At 43.8% G+C, this 22,886-nt stretch overlaps 1 long non-coding RNA gene across 2 annotated transcripts in view; it reads left to right on the top strand.

Moving 5' to 3' along the window:
- Positions 1 to 2,935: 2,935 nt before the first annotated feature.
- LOC114809134 overlaps positions 2,936 to 22,886 on the top strand; it is a 35,752-nt gene continuing 15,801 nt past the window's right edge. For both annotated transcript variants that reach the window (XR_003756891.2, XR_005661179.1), the window contains exons 1-2: positions 2,936 to 3,084; positions 20,969 to 21,038. This is a non-coding gene — a long non-coding RNA (uncharacterized LOC114809134). The remainder of the gene's footprint in view (positions 3,085 to 20,968; positions 21,039 to 22,886) is intronic.

Below are 22,886 nucleotides of genomic sequence, written 5' to 3'. Positions count from 1 at the left end.
AGAAAACTTGTCCTCAAGAAAATTCTAGTCTGATTCCTCCACTCTACAGTTTAACCCTTGAATTGAGGGAATAATTATTCAGGGTGCCAGGAATCTTGGTTAAGTACACCATGAGGTGAGTTGTCTTATCTTTTCCGTATTTCTGTCTCCCCTGTCTGTCAGTCTACCTGTGTCTGGCTATCTTTTGGCCTCTCTCTCTCTCTCTGATTTGGTCTCTCTCTGATGTTAGTCTGTCGCATGCCCTGAGTCTCTTTTGCTTCCCAGGCACCATCAAATTCAGGTTTCCAATTGGATTAGAGAAGTTAAGAGTCTTTTTCAATTCAGTTATAACATTTAGGAGGAATTCAACATCCAGTGACCTTTTTAGTAATGCAAATTGTTTAACCCTGGCTACGTAGGCATTATTAAGAGGAAAAGGTGTGCTTTGAGGGAAATTAATGGTCCTGGGTAGACCTTTGGCGGGGAGGGGAGTGGCGAGAAGGAGAGACTTTGACCTTCCAGTGTCCCAGGCTGGGTCAGGACTCTGTGGTCCTGGCTTACATTTAGGTCTGTGGTTACACCACGTCATTCTGAAGGAGGAAAGAGGTGAAAACAAGCAAAAAAAATATATATAGTCAGTCCAGTGTTTGCAAACTTGACAGGAAGTTCAGGTCTGACTATTTGAAAGCTGGAAGCCGGTAGGGTTGAGGGTGATCTTCCAGCTCTGGGGAAATATATTGGCTCCAGGGAGATTGCTTTGAAGGAGAGCAAAGTGGGGAAATGACTAATAGGGTTCTGAAACCAAGGCGTTACCTTTCGAAAGCGGAGAGTGGCCATGAGATGCCTGCCCTGCAGGAGCGGATGGTGAAGCAATTTCTGTGGCTATAGATGAATATTTCTTAAAAAAAAAAAAATGTTGGCTTCTCAGAAACAACTCTCATCCCCAAAGTCCTGGGGCTAATTCTTCCATTGAGTAAGTTACTCCTGGGGCATCTGTTTGTCATTTTGGAAACCAAACTTACTCTTCAGGCCCTTTGAGGACCATTTAGTGTTTTTCTGAATACTAGATGATCTTATCTTCCAGGGTTGTTGCGAGGATAAAATAAGAGAATGGGTATGAAAATGGTTTGGAAAATACAAGTGCCATACCAGTTCAAATTGTTGTTATTACTGAATACCTAACTCCAGAACACTAAACAATAATTTCAGGGTGAGAAAACATTAGAGAGGCTTCTTGAGGAATCGTACCTAATTATTTGAGAGAAGTTGATATTTTGGGAGAATATGGCTTAGTAAGCATATTCATTTGGGATTCAATATCGGGAATAACGGAATTCAGTAGTCTGCTATCTGTTTTATGAGAGCTCTGCCAGTTCATTCAAAACTAACCAAAAGCAACAAAGCATTAAACCTGAGATTGATTGTGTGTGTGTGTGTGTGTGTGTGTGTGTGTGTTTGTGCATGTGCATGCCCACTTCACCACAGCAGAGAACAGGGAAAAAGTCAGAATATGGGGAAATGAATGCTGGGGCTAGGCCATCCAGGATGAAAGTTTAAGGTGGAAAGATAATAATGTTGGTATTTGTTAAGCGCTTACTATGTGCAGAGCACTGTTCTAAGCACTGGGGTAGATACAGAGTAATCAGGTTGTACCACGTGAGGCTCACAGTTAATCCCCATTTTATAGATGAGGTAACTGAGGCACAGAGAAGTTAAGTGACTTGTCCACAGTCACACAGCTGAGAAGTGGCAGAGCCGGGAGTTGAACCCATGACCTCTGACTCCAAAGCCCAGGCTCTTTCCACTGAGCCATGCTCCTTCACCTACAACATCTTGAGGAGCAGACAGGTTCAGCAAGAAATCTGAGAATAGTTGGCTAGCATGGATGGCAAAGGCCATGACAGCTCCCAAGAGGTGGTTACCTTGGCAGCCCCCTTCTGTTCTAGGGGATTAGGACAGACACCAACACTATTAGGGAATCTCTTTGACTGTAAATGGTTTTGTTTGTAAATTCCATTTATGCACATTCCTACTCCCTTGTTACACCCCCTGTCGCAGTGGGACCATCTCTGGCAGGGATGATAGAGGGTGCAAATGACTCTTTGTAGACCACTAGCAGTATAATCAATTCCTTCATTCACATGCTTGGTCTGGAGTCCCCATGATGGAAGTGAGGCTCATCTGTGCTTTTATGATTGGAAGCTCTGTCATCTTCATCACCATTACCTGTCACCACTGCATTTCATTAAAATCTGATGCCTCAGTCCTTCCAGTCTGTTAGGAGAATGCAAAGCCCAGCTGTGAGTAAAGCCCAGGTCCTATAGGAAACTGACATAACCATGGTGATTTTCTTATTGTTTTTGTTAAAAAACTAAGCTATACTGATTCTACTTTTCCAATAATGAGAACCCAAAGGCAGAAAGTATAAAGCAGCAGCATGGCCTAGTGGATAGAGAACGGGTTTACGAGTCTGAAGGACCTGGATTTAGAACCCAGGGCTCTAATCCCTGCTCTGCCACTTGTCTGCTGTGTGACCTCGGGCAAGTTACTTCACTTCTCTGTGCCTCAGTTCCCTTATCTGTGAAATGGGGATCAAGACTGTGAGTCCCATGTGGGACAGAGACTGTGTGCAACCTGATTAAGTTGTATCTACTCCAGTGCTTGGTACATAGTAAGTGCTTAACAAATACCATTGTTATTATCATTCTGCTGGCATCTTGTTACATACCAATGGTTCCTTTTAGTTTCATATGAGAACACTTTGTGAAGAAGACTCTCACCTCACTCTGTGGAGTTCTTTGTCCTTTCTGAAAGTGGAAATGTCATTTGTCATATGCAAATAGAGACGATTTGGTCTTTGTGGAACAAGAACACTACCAGAGAGGTAGTCAAGAACTACGATGTTTTTGGACAGGGAGGGAGTGACTTTTGATGCTTTTTTTTCCAGGTTTGCAGGACTGCTCTAACTTTAGGAGAAGAAAGGGAGCAGCTGCCTTAGGACCACGTCTTTCCAGGAGTCTGTCCCACTAGCACCCCTTCCCCTACTCCCATGTTGGAAGGAAATATGCAAGAGGAAATAGGGGCCAAACCCACTCACCAGGGAAGGTACGTTTAGAACTGTACAGGGATTTTTAAAGAAGCTGTGCAGAAATGGGAGTCAGGGAATCTGAGTTCTAATCCTGGCTCTGCCACATGCCTGCTGTGTGACCTTGGACAGGTCACTAAAATTCTCGGTGCCTCAATTTCCCCATCTGTAATATGGGGATTCAATACAGTTTTCCCTTCCCTTTAGACTGAGATTCTGGTGTGGGACAGGACCATTGTCTTGCATCTACTCCAGGATTTAGCACAGCCTTTGACACTGTCGACCATCCCCTCCTCCTCCATACCTTATCTCACCTTGGCTTCACGGACTCTGTCCTCTCCTGGTTCTCCTCTTACCTCTCTGGCCGATCATTCTCGGTCTCCTACGCTGGAGCCTCCTCCCCCTCCCATCCTTTAACTGTTGGAGTTCCTCAAGGGTCAGTTCTTGGCCCTCTTCTGTTCTCCATTTACACTCACTCCCTCGGTGAACTCATCCGCTCTCACGGCTTTGACTACCATCTCTACGCAGATGACACGCAGATCTACATCTCCGCCCCGTCCTCTCCCCCTCCCTTCAGGCTCGCATCTCCTCCTGCCTCCGGGACGTCTCCACCTGGATGTCGGCCCGCCACCTAAAACTCAACATGAGCAAGACTGAGCTCCTCATCTTCCCTCCCAAACCCGGTCCTCTCCCAGACTTCTCTATCACCGTGGATGGCACGACCATCCTTCCCGTCTCTCGGGCCTGCGATCTCGGTGTCATCCTTGACTCGTCTCTCTCGTTCACCCCACACATCCTATCCGTTACCAAGACCTGCCGGTTTCACCTCTACAATATCGCCAAGATCCGCCCTTTCCTCTCCACCCAAACGGCTACCTTACTATTACGGGCTCTCGTTATATCCCGGCTAGACTACTGTGTCAGCCTTCTCTCTGACCTCCCTTCCTCCTCTCTCGCCCCGCTCCGGTCTATTCTTCACTCCGCTGCCCGGCTCATCTTCCTGCAGAAACGATCTGGGCATGTCACTCCCCTTCTTAAACAACTCCAGTGGTTGCCTATCGACCTCCGCTCCAAACAAAAACTCCTCACTCTAGGCTTCAAGGCTCTCCATCACCTTGCCCCTTCCTACCTCTCCTCCCTTCTCTCTTTCTACCGCCCACCCCGCACGCTCCGCTCCTCTGCCGCCCACCTCCTCGCCGTCCCTCGGTCTCGCCTATCCCGCCGTCGACCCCTGGGTCACGTCCTCCCGCGGTCCTGGAACGCCCTCCCTCCTCACCTCCGCCAAACTGATTCTCTTTCCCTCTTCAAAACCCTACTTAAAAATCACCTCCTCCAAGAGGCGTTCCCAGACAGAGCTCCTCTTCCCCCTCTACTCCCTCTGCCATCCCCCCTTTACCTCTCCGCAGCTAAAGCCTCATTTTCCCCTTTTCCCTCTGCTCCTCCACCTCTTCCTTCCCATCCCCACAGCACTGTACTTGTCCGCTCAACTGTATATATTTTCGTTACCCTATTTATTTTGTTAATGAATTGTACATCACCTTGATTCTATTTAGTTGCCATTGTTTTTACGAGATGTTTTTCCCCTTGACGCTGTTTAGTGCCATTGTTCTTGTCTGTCCGTCTCCCCCGATTAGACTGTAAGCCCGTCAAACGGCAGGGACTGTCTCTATCTGTTGCCGACTTGTTCATCCCAAGCGCTTAGTACAGTGCTCTGCACATAGTAAGTGCTCAATAAATACTATTGAATGAATGAATGAATGTTTGGCTAAACCACTATTATTATTATTATTGATGTTTTGAACATGCCACGCTATGTGCGGTTTGTAGATTGCATGTTCGTTATAGAAAGCCCGATGAATTAAGGATTCCCTGTGGGCAGCATGAACAGACATGAGAGCAAAAAAGAGAGTTTCGGGCCAAGAGACTATGCATTCACAATATGAACCAGTTACAGGCAGTAGTGGAGGCAAGGAGGGTGGAAGATAAACAGCCTAAAAAATCATTCCCTAGAGAAGGCTGGAGTAAGAGATTTCAGTCCTGAAGCTTCCAGACTTGAAGGGAAATAGAATTTTAACAGCATTGACTTACCAAATTAGGAGCCTCCAAAGAAAATCCACCTGCTGCCAACTGCATTGCCAGCCCCAGTTCCTGCAACCCTCTTGTTTGTTTTCATTCCTTTTTCTTCTTCTTCCTGAAGAAGTTGCCAAAATTCATTGGCCTTTGCAACATGAACACTAAAGGGCTTCATAATCCACCCTGTTGATTAGTTGTGTAATTACGGGCTAGAAACAGAGCAAAAGAAATGTCTGCTAGATGTTTTTATTGAAATGTGCTTTCTTGCAGTTCCAATTTCCCTTTACCTCCTTCCGTTTCTTTCCTCTCTCCCTTCCTCCATCTCTCCCTGGCCCCATACACATATAAACTTGTTTATGTCATAGTCAAACCTACTTAGCTTAGGTGGAAATCCAGGTATTCAGAACATTCTTTATTGGTTCAGTAATGCAGTAAAAAAGTAACTGTGTGAAAAGTAGATTCTGCTCCCTGAGGGTGCCAAGGACTGCTGATTTTTGCTCTGGTTACCTTCATTTTAAAATTCAGGAGCTCAACCCCAAAGTCTCCTCCCTCTTCGGCTTCCAGCCAGTTGTCTGCATTTCACAAAAGGTGTGGCCGCTAATGACTTTTAAATTTGCATTACTCCATGGAGTTTAAGATCTCAAATCCCATCAATTAAATTTCCCTTTCAAAAGTCCCAAAATGGGAGTGGCGGGGGATATAAACCTATCTCCAAAGTACAATTTTGCTTGAAAAGGCAAAGAAAAACCTTGAAAGCAGCAGGAAGCAGGTCCTGAAGATGAAGGAATCAGGGAGAGTAGGAGGGTGAGGAAGTGGAGATTAGCTTTTAGCTTCTACCTAATCTTTAGTATCATATTAAACCCCCTATCAGTGCTACTTTAAGACATGCAATCAGTTCTCTCCCCACTCCCTATCCCATCCTCACTTCTCTTTCATTATATCTCAGACTGCACACTTTACTCCTCATGTACTCCCTGTGCCTCGTTCCCATCTCTCTCACCATTGACCCGTTGCTTACAGTCCTCTCTCCTGCCTGTAACTCTCTGCCTCTTCACATCCAGAAGACCACACCCTCCCCCTCTTCAAAACTCTACTAAAATTATATCTCCTCCAAGAAGCCTTTCTCATCTCCCCAGCATGGCTTAGTGGAAAGACCATGGCCTTGGGAGTCAGAAGTCATGGGTTCTAAACCCACTTCTGCCACTTGCCAGCTGTGTGACCTTGGACAAGTCACTTAACTTCTCTGTGCCTCAGTTACCTCATCAGTAAAATGGGGATGAAGACTGTGAGCCCCACGTGGGACAACCTGATTACCTTGTATCTACCCCAGTGCTTGACACATAGTAAGCGCTTAACAAATATCAACATTATTATTATTATTATTATTTTCCCTCCATTCTGTATTCATTCATTCAATAGTATTTATTGAGTGCTTACTATGTGAAGAGCACTGTACTAAGCGCTTGGAATGTACAGTTCGGCAACAGAGACAGTCCCTGCCGTTTGACGGGCTTACAGTCTAATCGGGGGAGACAGACAAGAACAATGACAATAAATAGAGTCAAGGGGAAGAACATCTCATTAAAACAATAGCAAATAAATAGAATCAGGGTGATGTACATCTCATTAAACAAAATAGGGTGATGAAGATATATACAGTTGAGCAGACGAGTACAGTGCTGAGGGGATGGGACGGGAGAGGGGGAGGAGCAGAGGGAAAGGGGGGAGAAGAGGGTTTAGCTGCGGAGAGGTGAAAGGGGGGTAGAGGGAGCAGAGGGAAAAGGGGAGCTCAGTCTCCTCTGCACTTGAGTCTACATCACTTGAGCACTTAGATACTCCTCTTTCACCCTTCTAGTAGTTATGTACATAAATTCCCTTATACTCAGTTCTCGTCCCTATCTGTAACTCATTTTAATGCCTGGCTTCCATAATACTAATAATAATACTAATAATAATAATTGTGGTATTTGTTAAGCACTAACTGTGTGCCAGGCACTGTACTAAGCAGTAGGGGCGGCCCGGGGAGGAAACAATCAAATCAGGTTGGACAGTCTCAATCCCCATTTTACAGATGAGGTAGGTAACTGAAGCCCGGAGAAGTGAAATGACTTGCCCAAGGTTACACAGAAGACAAGTGGCAGAGCAGGGATTAGAACCCACAACCTTCTGACTCTAAGGCCCATGCTTTATTCACTATGCCATGCTACTGCTAGAGGATAAGGTCCTTGAGGTAAGGAATTGTGTCTTTTTTTTATGGTATCTATTAAGCTGTGCCAGGTATTGGAATAAGCAGTGGGATAGATGCAAGGTAATTCCATTGGACACAGTCCATGTCCTCACGGTCTTAATCCCCATTTTATAGATGAGGTAACTGAGGCACAGAGAAGTTAAGTGACTTTTCCAAGATCACACAGCAGACTAGTGGTGGAACTGAGATTACAACCCAGATCCTTCTGACTCTCAGGCCCGTACTCTTTCCACTAGGTTATGCTGCAACTCTAACGTACTTTCCTAAACATTTAGTACAGAGCTCTGCACCCAGTAACTGTTCAGTAAATACTATCCACTCATTGACATCCTCTCGGTGCCCTGTGAGTTTACCAGAGAGTTTACCAGGATCAGACCATCTTCCTGGAGGAGATTCCTTGGATTAGGTTTCTTTGGAGTGGGAGTAAGTTCCTTGAGGGCAAGATCAATGCCTTATACTTTTATTGTATGTTCCCAACTGTCTAATGGAGTGTTTAGCACTCATTAGTGCAAAGAAGAGAAGCAGTATGGCCTAGTGGAAAGAGCACAGGTCTAGCAGTCAGAGGACCTGGGTTCTAACTGATCCCTGCTCTGCCACAGGTCTCTGTGTGACCTTGGACAAGTCACTTATTTTCTCTGTGCCTTAGTTAACTCACCTATTAATTCCTATATAAGGGGAATTAAGACTGTGAGTCCCATATGGGAAAGGGACTGTGTCGAACCCGATTTGCTCTTATCTATCCCAGAGCTTTGTGCAAGTGGTCCTGGGCCTTTAGTCTGAGGAAAAGCCCAGGACCATTACTGCCTTTCAGTAGCATCACTGCAAAATCAGTCAATCATATTAATGGAGTACTTCCTGTCTCCAATCCATACTTCACTCTGCTGCCCAGATCATTTTTCTACAAAAATTTCAGTCCATGTTTCCCCACTCCTCAACAGCCTTCAGTGGTTGTTCAGCCTCCCTGCATCAAACAGAAACTCCTTACCATCAGCTTTAAAGCCCTAAATCACCTAGCCCCCTCCTACCTCAGATCGGTACTTTCCTACTACAACCCAATCTATCCACTTCATTCCTCTATTGCCAACATACTCGCTGTATCTCAGTCTCATCTATCTCACTGTCAATCTTTTGCCCACATCCTGCCTTTGCCCTGGAACACCCTTCTTTTTCATAACTAACAGAAAATTACTCTCCCCACCTTTAAAGCCTTATTGAAAGCACATCTTCTCCAAGAGGCCTTCCTTTCCTCTTTTTCCACTCCCTTCTGAATCTCCCTGATTTGCTTCCTTTATTCAACACCCCTGCTCTTAGCCCCAAAGCTCTATGTACATGTTTCCCTCTCTAGACTGTAAGGTCATTATGGGCAGGAAATGCCGCTTATACTGGTTGTAATCTCCCAAGCACTTAATAATGTGTCCAGAACACAGTGAAGACTCAATAAACAAGATTGATTGAGTGAGTGGAGAACCATGGACAGAACATTTCTGTAGAAAAATGATCTGGGTAGCAAAATGAAGTAAGGACTGGAGTGAGGAGAGACAGGAGAAATGGAGGTCCGCAAAGATGCTGATACTGTCTTGAAGGAGGGATAAAATAAGTGTGTGGGTCACTGTAGTAGCAGTTTTGATGGAGAGGAAAAGGTGGATTTTAGCACTGTTGTGAAGGTACAACTGACAGTATTTGATGCAGACTGAATATCTGGGTTGAATGAGAAAGATAAGTCAACGATAATGCCAAGGTTATGGGCTTGTGAGAGAGGATGGTGATGCTGTCTACAGTGAACACCCTGAGGGACAGCAATCATGCTAATACCCACCTGTGTATTTTTACCCAGAATTTAGTACAGTGCTCTGCACATGGTTAGTGCTTAATAAATATTTTTACTTCTACTGTAGTGATGGGAAGTCAGGGGGATGACAGGGTTTGGGTGGAAAGTTGAGGAGTTCTGTTTTGGGACATGTTAAGTTTAAGATGTCAAGATGACATCCAAGTAAAGATGTTCTGAAGACAGGAGGAAATAGGAGACTGCAGAGAGGGAGAGATATCAGGACTGGAGATGTAGATTTTAGAATCATCCATGTTACAGTGGTAGTTGAAATCATGGGAGCAAATGAGTTCTCCAAGCGAGTAGGTGTAGATGGAGAATAGAAAGGGACCCAGAATTGAGCCTTGAGGGACTCAAGTTTGGGGATGGGAGGTATAGGAGGAGCTGTGAAAGAGACTGAGAATGGGTGGCCAGAAAGTGTCAATGAAGACAAGGTTGGATACTGTTTCATTCACTCATATTTATTGAGCGCTTACTGTGTGCAGAGCACTGTACTAAGCACATGGAAAGTATAATTCGGCAACAGATAGAGACAATCACTACCCAACAACGAGCTCACACTCTAGAAGAGGGAAACAGACAACAAAACAAAACAAGTAGGCAGGCATCAATAGTATCAAAATAGATAAAATTATTGATATATACACATCATTAATAAAATCAATAGAATAATAAGTATTTACAAATATACACAACTGTTGTGGGGCAGGGAAGGGGGAAGAGCAGAGGGAGGGAGTAGGGGCGATTGGGAGGGGAGGAGGAGCAGAGGAAAAGGGAGTCTCAGTCTGGGAAGGCCTCCTGGAGGAGGTGAGCTCTCAGTCAGGCTTTGAAGAGGGGAAGAGAGCTAGATTGGCAGATGTGAGGAGGGAGAGCATTCCAGGCCAGAGGTAGGTTGTGGGCCAGGGGTCGACGGCGGGACAGGTGAGAATGAGGCACAGTGAGGAGGTTAGCGGCAGAGGAGTGGAGTGTACAGGGTGGGCTGTAGAAGGAGGTAAGGGAGGTGAGGTAAGAGGGGGCAAGGGGATGGAGAGCTTTGAAGCCACTAGTGAGAAGTTTTTGTTTCCAGGAGAATGGCATAGTTGACAGTGCTGAAGGCAGCTGAGAGGTTGAGAAGGATTAGGATGGAGTAAAGGCTGTTGTGTTTGACAAGTAGGAGATCATTGGTAACCCTTGAGAGGGCAGTTTCTGTGGAGTGGAGGGTGCAGAAGTCAGATTGGAGTAGGTCAAGAAGAGAATTGGAGGAAAGGAACTGGAGGCAGCACGTTTAGACAACTTGCTCCTGGAGTTTGCAGAGGAATAATAGGAGAGAAAGAGAGAGATAACTGCAAGGTGTCATAGGATCAAGAGAGGGTTTTATTAGGAATGGTGGGGCATGAGCATGCTTGAAAACAGAGGAGAAAAGCCCTTGGAGAGTGAACAGTTGAAGATGGCTGTCAGGGAGGGAAGAAGGGAGAAGCAAGTGTTTTGAAAAGCTGAGAAGAGATGGGGTCGGAGGCACAGATGGAGGGGATGGATTTTGAGAGGAAATGGATATCTCTTCCTGAGATACTGCTGGGAAAAAGGGTAGATTCAAACAAGGGGCAGGAGGAGAGAAGGACTGAAGAGTAGAGTGTAAGCTTGTTGAGGGCAGGGAATCTATAGAGAAGCAGCGTGGCTCAGTGGAAAGAGCACGGGCTTTGGAGTCATAGGTCATGAGTTCGAATCCCGGCTCGGCCACTTGTCAGCTGTGTGACTGTGGGCAAGTCACTTAACTTCTCTGGGCCTCAGTTACCTCATCTGTAAAATGGGGATTAAGACTGTGAGCCCCATGTGGGACAACCTGATTCCCCTATGTCTACCCTAGCGCTTAGAACAGTGCTCGGCACATAGTAAGCGCTTAACAAATACCAACATTATTATTATTATTATTAATATATTATTCTCTCCGAAGCGCTTAATATAGTGCTTTCCTCACGGAAAGTACTTAATAAATACAATCGAATGAATGAATGAATAAGAAAAGCACGGAAGAACGTAGGCCGTCTGCTTCTGGGTGCCCTCCAGCTTCTGCTCAATCCTAAATTTCCCTTAGGACACTGGGCGAGCAGTCTCTGAGCTTGGGGGTGTATCTAGGTGTTAACAGGGGCTGTGCTGGGTGTTTGTAGTGGGTTGAGTCTTTAGCCAGTGCTGGGTGTTTGTAGTGGGTTGAGTCTTTAGCCAGCTAAAGTGAAACTAGTTGGAACCCAACTTCTTATTACTCTATGGGACATAGGAAAGTCTGCTTCTTCTAGTAATACTTTCACACAACACAACACACAACACACAAACTCTCTCTCACCTCCTCTCTTTCTCTCTCTCTCTCTCACACACACACACACACACACACCCCACTTCCCCAATCTGAGCCCCAATCTGAGCATTCTACAAACCCCAAATTAATGTAAAGAAACTCTCTGAAGAACTGGACTTTAATTATTAATCAAAGTCCATTGAATTCCTCGAGGTGGTCATCAAATACTCGTACATTCGAATTACAAATGGATGTTAAGCTGCAGGAATTAGGCAAGTAGAATCATTAGGGATGTTTAGTTTCTTAGTGGATCTGGAGTCTTGGTCGTCAGGGTCATTATTTTTTAGTTTTGAGAAGCACGGTGAGCTGTGGGCCTTCCAAGAGGGAACATTTCCTTTTGTTCTTCCAGGATCAGCACACAACCAGGCACAGGGAATTTATGTTGACCTTGCACCATCGAGGTGGCACAGGCTCTGGGATTAATGGTTGGCACTGAGTCCCAGGATGCTGGGAAAAGCTCCAGTTGTGTCTCTGTAGGAAGCCTGCTGGTGCCAGTCTGGCATTGAATGTAGAGAAGGCAGGGTTCTGTAAAGGGAGCAAGGTAGTGGGTATAGGCACAAAGTGGGAGGCCTGGAAGGGGGGTATTCAAGGATGCACTAAATCAAATTGGTCAAGGCCAAAGAGCAAAACAAAGGAAGAGGCTGCTTTGTGACATGATATCTTTTTTTATGATAGTTCTTAAATTCTTACTGTGTGCCAGGCACTGTACTGAATACCGGGGTAAATACAAGGCAATCAGGTCGGACACAATCCATGTCTCACGTGCTGATTATAGACTTAATCTCCATTTTACAGATGAGATAACAGAGGCACAGAGCAGGGAAGTGACTTGCGAAAGTCACCCAGCAGACAAGTGGCAAAGAAGATTAGGACCCAGGCCCTCTGACTCCCAGACCTTGACTTTTTCCATGTTGCCTCTTTCACTGTTTCTGGCTGTCTTGAAGCAACAAGACATAGTAGATAGAGCACTAGCACAGTCCTGGGAGTAAGAGGGTCATGGGTTCTAATCCTGACTGCCACTAGTCTGCTGTGTGACCTTGGGCAAGTAACTTCAGTGCTCTGTGGCTCAGCTCATCAGTAAAATGGGGATAGAGACTCTGAGCCCCACGTGGGACAGGAATTATGTCCAACCTGATTTGCTTGTATCCACCCCAGCAATTAATACACCTCAGTTTACTAGTTTCAGTTTCCTCAGACTCAGTTTTCAATACTGAAAGAATCAGTTTTCAATACCCAAAATGGCCAGTCAAGGTATGAAGATCACCTCTATCTTCGAAGAGTGATGGTGAAGAAGTTGAGGGTTGAGGAAGTATCTTTTGATTCCTCCCTCTGCCCTCCAGACATTGTAACTATATCTCACGCATGAATCAGGGTAATGACATGTGTCTTATCTAGGTGAGCCTTTACCAATCCACCTGTCATTCATTCTCTGGTCAGGCATGCATTCAGTTTACTAGTAAGATTTTGTTTATTAGATAGAAACTGTCCATTTTCAGGCTGAGGTGACCTTTTTTATTTCTTTTCCACTTTTCCCTTTGCCGTAAAAGTTCAGGACATCTCAGACCAGGAACTGTTACAGTCTGTCTAGCAACGCAGGGATTTGGACAGTGATCTAACCTCTTGGAAAAAAACATGGAGTTCACCCAAAAAAATAGGAGAGACATTCTCTAGCCCTAGCTCCAGCTTAGAGGTTTCAAAGCCCCTGAACAGACCTGGCGGGGAACTTGGGATTCAAAGCAAGGGTCCGTGGTGTTGCCAGGTCAAACAAGAGGAGCACTTCAGCAGCCACTGGCCAAGTAAGGCCCAAGGAGGCAATCAGTCAATCAATCAGAGCTGGAAAAACTTGTCAACAGAGCCCATCCACTCTGCCTCCCTCCTGTCTGTGGGCAGACTCGGAAGTGAAGGAAAGAGGACACTCAAAACGAAAGACTCCCACAGTCACTGGTAAACCAAAGAGTGTCCCCTGTGCTCTCTGGGAGCCGTGGTCAGATAAGGTAGGTTTACAATTCATAAAGAAATGGAAAAGGGAATCAATAAACCTCTCTGGCCACAGCGTCTCCAAACCTCCCAACTTATTTCTGAATTGCCGGTCCTTATGGATCCATTGTTCTTTGCTAACACACAATACAGTAATAATAATAATGATAATAATAATTATGCTATTTGTTGAGCACTTATTATGTGCCAGTTCTGTTCTAAGTACTGGGGTAGTTACAAGTTAATCAGGTTGGACACAGTCCCTGTCTCACTTGGGGCTCATAGTCTGAATCCCCATTTTACAGATGAGGTAACTGAGGCACAGAGAAGTTAAATGACTTGCCCAAGGTCACACAACAAACAAGTGGTGGAGCTAGGATTAGAACCCAGGTCCTTCTGTCTTCCAGGCCTATGCTCTATCCATTACGCCCCGCTGCTCTAAGAGATGTAGCATTAGTCTATTCATACCCTTCTCTGAAGGTGAAACTCGAAAAGGTGGTCTTTTTCCCATTGTCATCCTAGGCACAGCTTCTTCCTGTCTCCACATGTAAACCCATGGGGTCAGGAATTTCATTTTTTTCCCTTCTGCTCCTGGACAACATGGAACCTTAGTACAGTGTCTGGCACATACTAAGATCTTAACAAGTACCATAAAAATAAATTTAAAAAAATATTTGGCTAAGACTGCAGAAATGAAAGAGGAGAATGGAATTGCTCAGGCTTTTTGAGGTCATGTACACCAACCTACATGGGCAGGGAACATTTTCTACCAACTCTGTTGCATTGTAATAATAATAATTATAATTATGGTATTTATTAAGCCTTTACTATGCGCTAAAATCTTACTAAGCACTGGGGTAGATACAAGGTAGTTTGGTTGGACACAGTCCCTATCCCACATAAGGCTCACAGTCTTGATCCCCATTTTACAGATGAGGGAACTGAGGCCCAGAGAAGTTAAGTGACTTGCCCAAGGTCACACAGTAGACAGGTGGCAGATCTGGTATTAGAACCCATAACCTTCTGACTTCCAGGCCCGTGCTCTATCCACTAGTCATGCTGCTTGTACTCTTCAAGCACTTAGTTCAGTGCTCTGCACACAGTAAGCACTCAATAAATATGATTGATCAATTGGTGTTTTAAAGAATTATTTTTTTCCAAAATGTCATCCAGATTAGTGTGATTTTGTGTGTAGACATGACTGCATCCATGAGCACCAAAGAATAGCAAGCTGTTAAGGTGTTTATAATTCCCAAAGGTAGAGCTGGGGTCAATATAGAATTACATTCCCGAACTGAAGTGATTGACTTCCCAACCTTCGGTTTGCAGAAAAAGCAGAACAGGATGCCTTGTTTGTTCAAAAAAGGGCCACATAGCTGTAATTAGATGAGGAATTTTGCCTACAATATTTGCCCATGAATAACTGGAAGAATGTTTGTGAATGGGGGAGAAGTCTGTTCTCCATCAAACCAACAGTAAGATTCCCACTCACCCATCTCCACCTTCTTCCAGGAAGAAACAGACTCACCCTGTTCCTAGTTCCTATGTAGATGCCGAGGACGTTTATTCTCGGTCCATGTCTTCTGAAGCAAACACTCTCTCTCCCTCTCTTTTCCCCTCTCTCCCTCTTCCCCCAAACATCCTATCTCTGTCTCTCTCACGCTCTCGCTCATCTCTCTCTGTTTCTTTCTTTCTTCTCTGTCCTCTTTTCACACTCACCCTGAAACATCTATCCCAAGCCAGTGTACAAACGGAGCAGGACACAGGACCCTGACCAGGATCAGTGCCATTAACAACCCATCCGTTCTCAAGCCTAATTGTATAGAACTGTCCCTTTATATAATATGCTTTTGTTTGTAATGCAGGAGTTTTATCGAAGCAGTGTGCCTTCCCCGGGTCCTTTTCATGAAAGAATGTTTATACCTGTGGGCAAGCACTAATGGCAGTGAAAGGCTTGCATTCATGGGAACAGCGTTCAGTAATTCACGGTTGCCAAGATAAGCAGCAAAGGCATGCCCTCTGCCACTCTGTTGCCTCAAAAAGAAACAGTCTCTAAGGTAACAGGCTAGCCCTCCTTGAGGCCAGAAATGCCTTTTTAGACTGAAAAACACACACACGCAGATACACATACACACATGCGCATGCATACACACACACACACACACATACACACACAGACCCACACACCCCACACACATGCAATAATACCAAGAAATGGGTTTTTTTTTCCCTTTTTCTGGACATTTTTTTTTTCTTAAATGAAAACGGGGGGCTCAGAGCGGTTTATTTCTGGATGCTCCTGGGAACTTAATTCAGACCCTGCCTAGTGCATTGTGAGCTAAATGCCCCTTTCAGAGGTTCATTTTAGGGGTCCGTGCAGCTAATGAAGCAGGGCATGACTGGAGGTGGGAAGGCTGCGGGCTCCCAGGCTGGCAATTGTTAGGCAGTGAATAGGCTATTTCTCTGAGGAGCTGGGAATTTGTAGCTGCATTATCTGGGCAGCTGTTGGCTACAGGATTTGATTTTTCCAGGGCTGCTGTCAGGATGGGAAAATAATCCACCTGAGGAAAGATGTCCCCTACCCTGGACCTGCCTGGTCTAAGAGCCCAAGGTGGGAGGTAGGCTCAGTCTACTATGGGTCACCTGTACTTTCAAACTTGTTTGGCTGGCCCAGCTTTGGCCAATGCTTTGGTAAACCAGTTGTACCCTAGACTGGGAGTCCAAGACTAAGGGAAATTCTTTTCTCATCCTCATTCTCCTAGGAAAATGAGTTGTGCTTAGTGAATGAAAAATAATCATCCATTTTTAGGGGGAGATATTCTGGCGTTGTCCCTGAAAGGAGAAAAGAGGTGAATCTCTCCTTATCTCTGATTGGTATCTGTTGTACTGACTGAGTGATGGATGGAGGAAGGTAGGGTTGAACCAGGCATCGATGTGGGGCTGGACATCTCCGTGGCAGATTCAGAGGGCTTCGTGCTGGATTGCCCGGGACCTGTCTACATCTGGGTATCCTGGGGAGGCTTGTCATGGAAGCCTTCTCTCTACGAAGCCCAACATCCTCGTTCCATCCCTTAGGAAGAGGTGATTTGACTGTCAGAGTTTTTAATATGGTCTTGGGATAAGCAGCCTTAATGATTTTTTTAATGGCATTTGTTAAGCACTTACTACGTACCAGGCACTGTACTAAGCACTGGGGTAGGTACAAGCTAACCAGGTCAGACACTGGTAGTGTTCCACATGGAGCTCACAGTCTTAATCCTCAGTTTACAGATATGGTGTGAGGCACAGAGAAGTTAAGTGACTTGCCTAAAATAACACAGCAGACAAGTGGCAGATCCAGGATTAGATCCGGGATTAGGCTTGTGCTCTTTCCACTAGAAAACACTGCTTTTCTAGCTATGTTATCAATTTATGGCAATTCGTTATCCCTGTTAGCCTGGAAGCTCCTTGAGAGCAGAAATGGAACCCTCTGAAGGTCCCCATTGCCTAGTACAATCCTTGGCATTTAGTAATAATAATAATAATAATGTTGGTATTTGTTAAGCGCTTACTATGTGCAGAGCACTGTTCTAAGCGCTGGGGGAGATACAGGGTAATCAGGTTGCCCCACGTGGGGCTCACAGTCTTAATCCTGAGGATGGTGATAATAATAACTCATTGGCCATGAGTTTCTGGGAGATTACTGTGTCCCTACTGGTCTCCTGAACTGCTAGCCAGTGGAAAAAGAGCTGCTTAGCCTGGGGTTTGGGAAGAACACAAAAGTGCCAATCAAAGTCGAACCCAGTCAGCTGTTTGTTTCATTGGGAGGGCTGGTTTCCCCTTTTTCAAAGGCTTGTCAGATCTTGGATCCGGGAAAAGAGCAATCTTAGGGTCAACGATGGTGTGCTTCCATCAGTAATGTGGCCTAATGGAAAAAGTATGAAGACCTGGGTTAGAGAAGTAGCATGGCCTAGAAACAAGAACACAGGCTTGGAGTCAGAGGACATGAGTTCTAATCCAGACTCTTCCACTTGTCTGCTATGTGACCTTGGGCAAGTCACTTAACTTCTCTGTGCCTCAGTTCCTCATCTGTAAAATGGGGATTAAGATAGTGAGCCCCATGTGGACAACCTGATTACCTCATTATCTATCCCAGCACTTAAAACAGTGCTTGGCACGTACTAAGTGCTTAACAAATACCATTATTATTATTTTTTATTAATACTGGCTCTACCACCTACCTGCTGGGTGACCTGGAGCAAGTCACTTAACTTCTCTGTGCCTCAGTGACCCGATCTGCAAAATGGATGCCTGTTGTCCCTCTCGGGCTCTGCACCCCATGTGGAACAGGGACTGTCTGCAACTTGATTATCTCGTATCTGCCAGTACTTAGTACAGTGTTTAGCAAATAGTAAGTGCTTAACAAATTCCACAATTATTACTATTATTATTATCATATTATTATTGCCATTGTTATTTTTCCCTGAAAAACTCTTGTTTTTAGCTTTACTCCTAATTCACACTAGTGTTCTCTTTCTCATGAGAAGGAAGAATATTTTCTCAAACTCCTGGTCTGGGCTGGATCCTAACTGCCTGTGCACTAGAATTTGTCTCTGGGGCCACTGATCCTGACTGGGCCTCTGGACTGTGCAGGCCTTCCCAGAAACACTGCTGGGTTTAGGGATTGAGCACCACAAGGTATATGTAGTTCTGGATTGAGCAGGTTGGCCATGGGGAGCTTGGGGGGTTTGAAAGATAAATAGCAGAGGCTGAGTGAAGAGAAATAAAACAAAATTGGCCACAGAACATACCTTGGTTGACCGTGACCTATGAAGTCAGTCAGTCAGTAAATCAAATGTTTTTATTGAGCTCTTACTATGTGCAGAGCACTGTACTAAGAGCTTGGGATAGTACAATATAACAGAAACATTCTCTGCCCATACCGAGCTTATAGTCTAGAGGGGAAGACAGAGATTGATATAAATACATTACAGATATGTACATAAGTGTTGTGGGGCTGGGAGGGAAGATGAATAAAGGAAGCCAGTCAGGGTGACGCAAAAGGGAGTTGAAAAAGGAAAGGAAGGTTTAGTTAGGGAAGGACTCTTGGAAGAGGGTCTTGAGGATACTATGTGAGGCAACCATCCAATATATTTACTGACTGTAGAATAGACTCTTTGATCTTCCTTGGATTACCAAGATGGACACTGGTTACAAGATGATAACAACAACAATAATGATAATAGTCTTTAATGCATATAGCCCTTTTATTTTTCCAAAATACTTCCATATCAATTGTCTGTTTTATGCTGACAGTACCCCTGGGAAGATGGACATAATTTACAGATGAATAAATTGAAGCACAGAGAGGTTGAGTGACTTGTCTGAGGTCACACAGCATGCTAGAGGCAGAGCTGAGAAAATATCTTGATAAACTGACTTGTAGGCCCATGTTTTTTTCAGTAGGACACACTGCCTATCAGAAGCTAAGATCTATGTCTTCTGGGCTATATTTCTGCACATAAGATGAAATCAAGTACTACACAACTGTAGTCCATGTTCCTTTCTCTCAGACAGAGAAATCCTGGTAAATACAATGAAAAGATCAGGGGAGATGTTATCAAAGTCCATTATTCATAATTATAAGGCTTTTCTTTTGATTTGGGACACAGTTAATCACCAGTCAACAATCAGTTATTTTGTTGTTTGTTTTTCTTGATGGGCTAATTTAGAGTAGATTAAAACAGACAAAAATATACTCCAGATCCCTGGACAGGGGGAATCATTGAAACTCCTACTTGGGAACAAAGAGTGTAGAACTATTGTGGTTTTAAAAGCTCTGTATCTGAAATACTGAAAATGGGTCACTCTAAATCAGATTTGGATGGGAGACATGAGCGTAATTCTCAAAGGAAGAAAAATGAATAGAATTTGGGGACTAATTTAAATAGTCTTGATTAATGGTAGATTAAAGTCACCCATACTTTCCTGTAAAAGCCTACAGATGGTTTGAATTATCCTCATTAAGCAAAATAAGGAAGACCTTTACAGAGTAGAAGAATATCCTAGATTGCATTCCAAATATGGAACATGTTTCTCCATTTGGTTTTGGGCATCGTTAGTGGAGCAATATAGTTTTGTGTGTTATAATGGATTTAATTTTGAGATCTCTCCAAGTGCCTGCATTCTATCCAGTATTGCCACGCAGTGGGATAAACTCTGCCAGCACTGAACAACAAGCTTTAATATAAGATGGATATGTGATTGAGATTCCATTTGGCAAAGAAAGCAGTTTCCCCTTGGCGTATCATTGTGTCAAAACCCAAGAACATGTGATTAAGAGAGATAAAAATCCAATAGGATTGGAACTTCCCAGGCAAGACACCTTGAGGTATTTGGGATCTAATAAACTTCATGATGGATGATGTGATTGAATCCCAAGAGGTTTGGCACTTTGTTAGGAAATGCATTTGAATGAAATCTATAATCCCTTTGCACAATTTGGGAGACTTCAAAATTTATACATATGGAGATGGGAAAAACGAGAAAAGCAAATGGTGCCTTCTAAAATAATAATGGTTATAAAAGGTATAAAAGAATGATTATAAAAAGGTAATGATTATGAATGCTGATAAACAGAGAAAGTAATGCATTCGGGTATAAAATTACCAGGAAAGAAATGATTTCGTCAGTTATTGTAAAGTGTTTACTGTTGCTCAATATGATGTTTCACCCCCCTGCAGATGGATTATTTTAGTTTTGTCAAGAATGGGCAAGGTAGATAGGTATGCAGACACCTTTAGAATCTTCCAAGGCCTTGGTTTGGGAGGGGAAGGGGATTTATCTCTCCCCAGACAAGTCCAGGGCTTCCACATATGACACTGCTCTGCTGGGGCCTAAGATAAGTGTGGAGACCAGTTGCATAGAGATCATTCAACCAACTCACAGGTGCCCAGAGGGGCAAATTGGGAAGAGAACAGATAGAGAGTGCTCTTCTCTCCCTCTCCCCTCCCTGCTCCTCCCATCCACTTCCTCCCTCCTCTTTCCTCCCTTCCTTCCCTTTAGATTTTGAGTCCTTACTATGTGCTGAGCACTGATTTAAGTGCTGGGATAGATACTTGGTTATCAGATTGTCCCACTTGGGGCTCACCATCCTAATCCCCATTTTACAGATGAGGTAACTGAATCACAGTGACTTGCCCAAAGCCACACAGCTGATAAGTGGCAGAGCTGGGATTAGAACCCCTGATCTCTGACTCCCAAGCTGTGTTCTTTCCACAGTCCCTGAACATCATTCAGGGACTCATTTAGTCTAAGAAGGAGGGAGATCAGTATTATATCCCCATTTTACAGATGCAGAAACTGAGGCACAAAACCATTAAGTTACTTGTCCAAGGTCACAAAACTGGCAAGTGGCAGAGCCTGGATTGGAACGCAGCTCTCCTGACTCCCTATCCCATGTTCTTTCCCTAGGCCACACTGCTTCTCTGTGATTGGGACAGCTGAGAGAACAGATCTTCTGAGACCCAAAGAGAAGAACAAGGTATGGAAGAAAATAGGGCATATCTTAATTATTTTAGACACATAAGGGCATCTCCACCTTAATTAAGGATTCTCACAACTTTGCTACCATATTCAAATCAGGCAGGAACAGAAATAGACAAATCTTGCTCTTCCATACTGATCTTGCAGCCATTCTGATTTCCTCATTACCAAACAATGAAGTCATTTTCCAAAGATTGTAGCGTTCTCCCACAGTCAGGATTACCTCTGGGTGAGTGGCTTGTGTAGCCTGGATACACCTGGGAAATATCACCTATAAAATGTTGAAAGGATTGGCCCTTCCTTCTCAATCAGTGAATCATTGGTATTTATTGAGTGCTTATTGTGTGCAGAGCACTGTACCAATTGTTTGGGAGAGTGCAACACAACAGAATGGTAGACACATTCACTACCCATGATGAATTTACAGACCTTCTCTATTAGGATAGGGGTCCTCCATCACTAATGCAACAGTCTATTTTTATTAATCCCTTTCTCACCTCCCTCAACTCCACATTCCCCAACAAATACCCTTATTATTATTTTTTCTAAACATTTGGAGAACATTCATAATAAGTACAATATACAATACTTGCCTCAAGGAATTAATTACAGCACTATCTTAGAATAATAACTCTCCACTACTTATTCACTCCTCACCACTCACACATATAAAGACAATTTGCATCAATTACATCTCAGAGAAGATGAAAAAGGGGTGGAGAAAGTAAAGCAAAATTTGGACTTTTCCATCTACAAAAATAAAGGTTGAAACAAAGGCTGACGTGATTAAAATTTACAAATCTATCAATCAATGCTATTTAAGTCTTTAGCGATGTTTCTACCCATTCTGTTATATTGTACTCTCCCCCAAACTTAGTACAGTGCTCTACACTTAGTAAGTACTCAATCAATCGATCAATGTTATTTATTGAGTACTTGCTGTGCGTCAAGAACTGTACTAAGACCTTGGGAGAGTAAAATCAAGAGAGTTCACAGATATGTTACCTGCCCACAACAAGCTTACAGTCTAGAAGAAATACTGTTATATTTCCATAATACTATAAATACCATTCATTGAGTGACTGACTAATTAAGAATATGGAAGGGCAACCAAAGAATTGTTTTTCACCAAATATTGCAACAGCAAGATGAAGGGGCCACTGAAGCTAGAAGGAATTATTTCCAAATAAACAAAAATAAACAGTTCTTTGTTACCACATGAGGTTTTCTATAAATTGCTGTTGCATGTAAAAAAAAAACTGAGAAGGATTTAGATAGATTCAGGAATGGTATTACCAAGAAGCGTTAGTAAATGGAGAGATTAGTGAAATTGGATGTTACAACTTAAATTATGATGATGGATGTCAAGGAGACACTACTCATTTACCACAAGTATTAGTTACACCCAGAGTTGGAAACAACACTGGGCTGGATGGACCACTGGTTTGATGTTGATGGCATTTCTTCTGCTAATAATGATAATGATATTAATATTTGTTAAACACTTACTGTATGTCATGCACTGTATTAAACCTTGGGGTAGATACAAAATAAGCAGGGTGTAAACAGTCCCTGTCCAAAAGGAGCTCACAGTCCAAGAGGGAAGTAGAACAGGTATTTATTCCCTATTTTACAGATGCAGTGCTGAAGCATAGACAAGTTAAGTGACTTACCCAAGATCACACAGCAGGCAAGTGACAGAACTGGGATTAGAACCCAGGTTCTTTGACTCCTAGGCCCATGCTCTTTCCACTAGGTCACACAGCTTCTTTCTACATTCCCAAATATCATTTGTTGAATCATTTCTTCCAATGTAATATAAGGGTAATGCATTTTTCTTTTAAAC

This window comes from Ornithorhynchus anatinus, chromosome 2, assembly GCF_004115215.2.
Source record: "Ornithorhynchus anatinus isolate Pmale09 chromosome 2, mOrnAna1.pri.v4, whole genome shotgun sequence".
NCBI lineage: Eukaryota > Metazoa > Chordata > Mammalia > Monotremata > Ornithorhynchidae > Ornithorhynchus > Ornithorhynchus anatinus.
The sequence above is the reverse complement of the archived record's forward strand: the minus strand, read 5'-3'. Positions and strand labels throughout refer to the sequence as shown.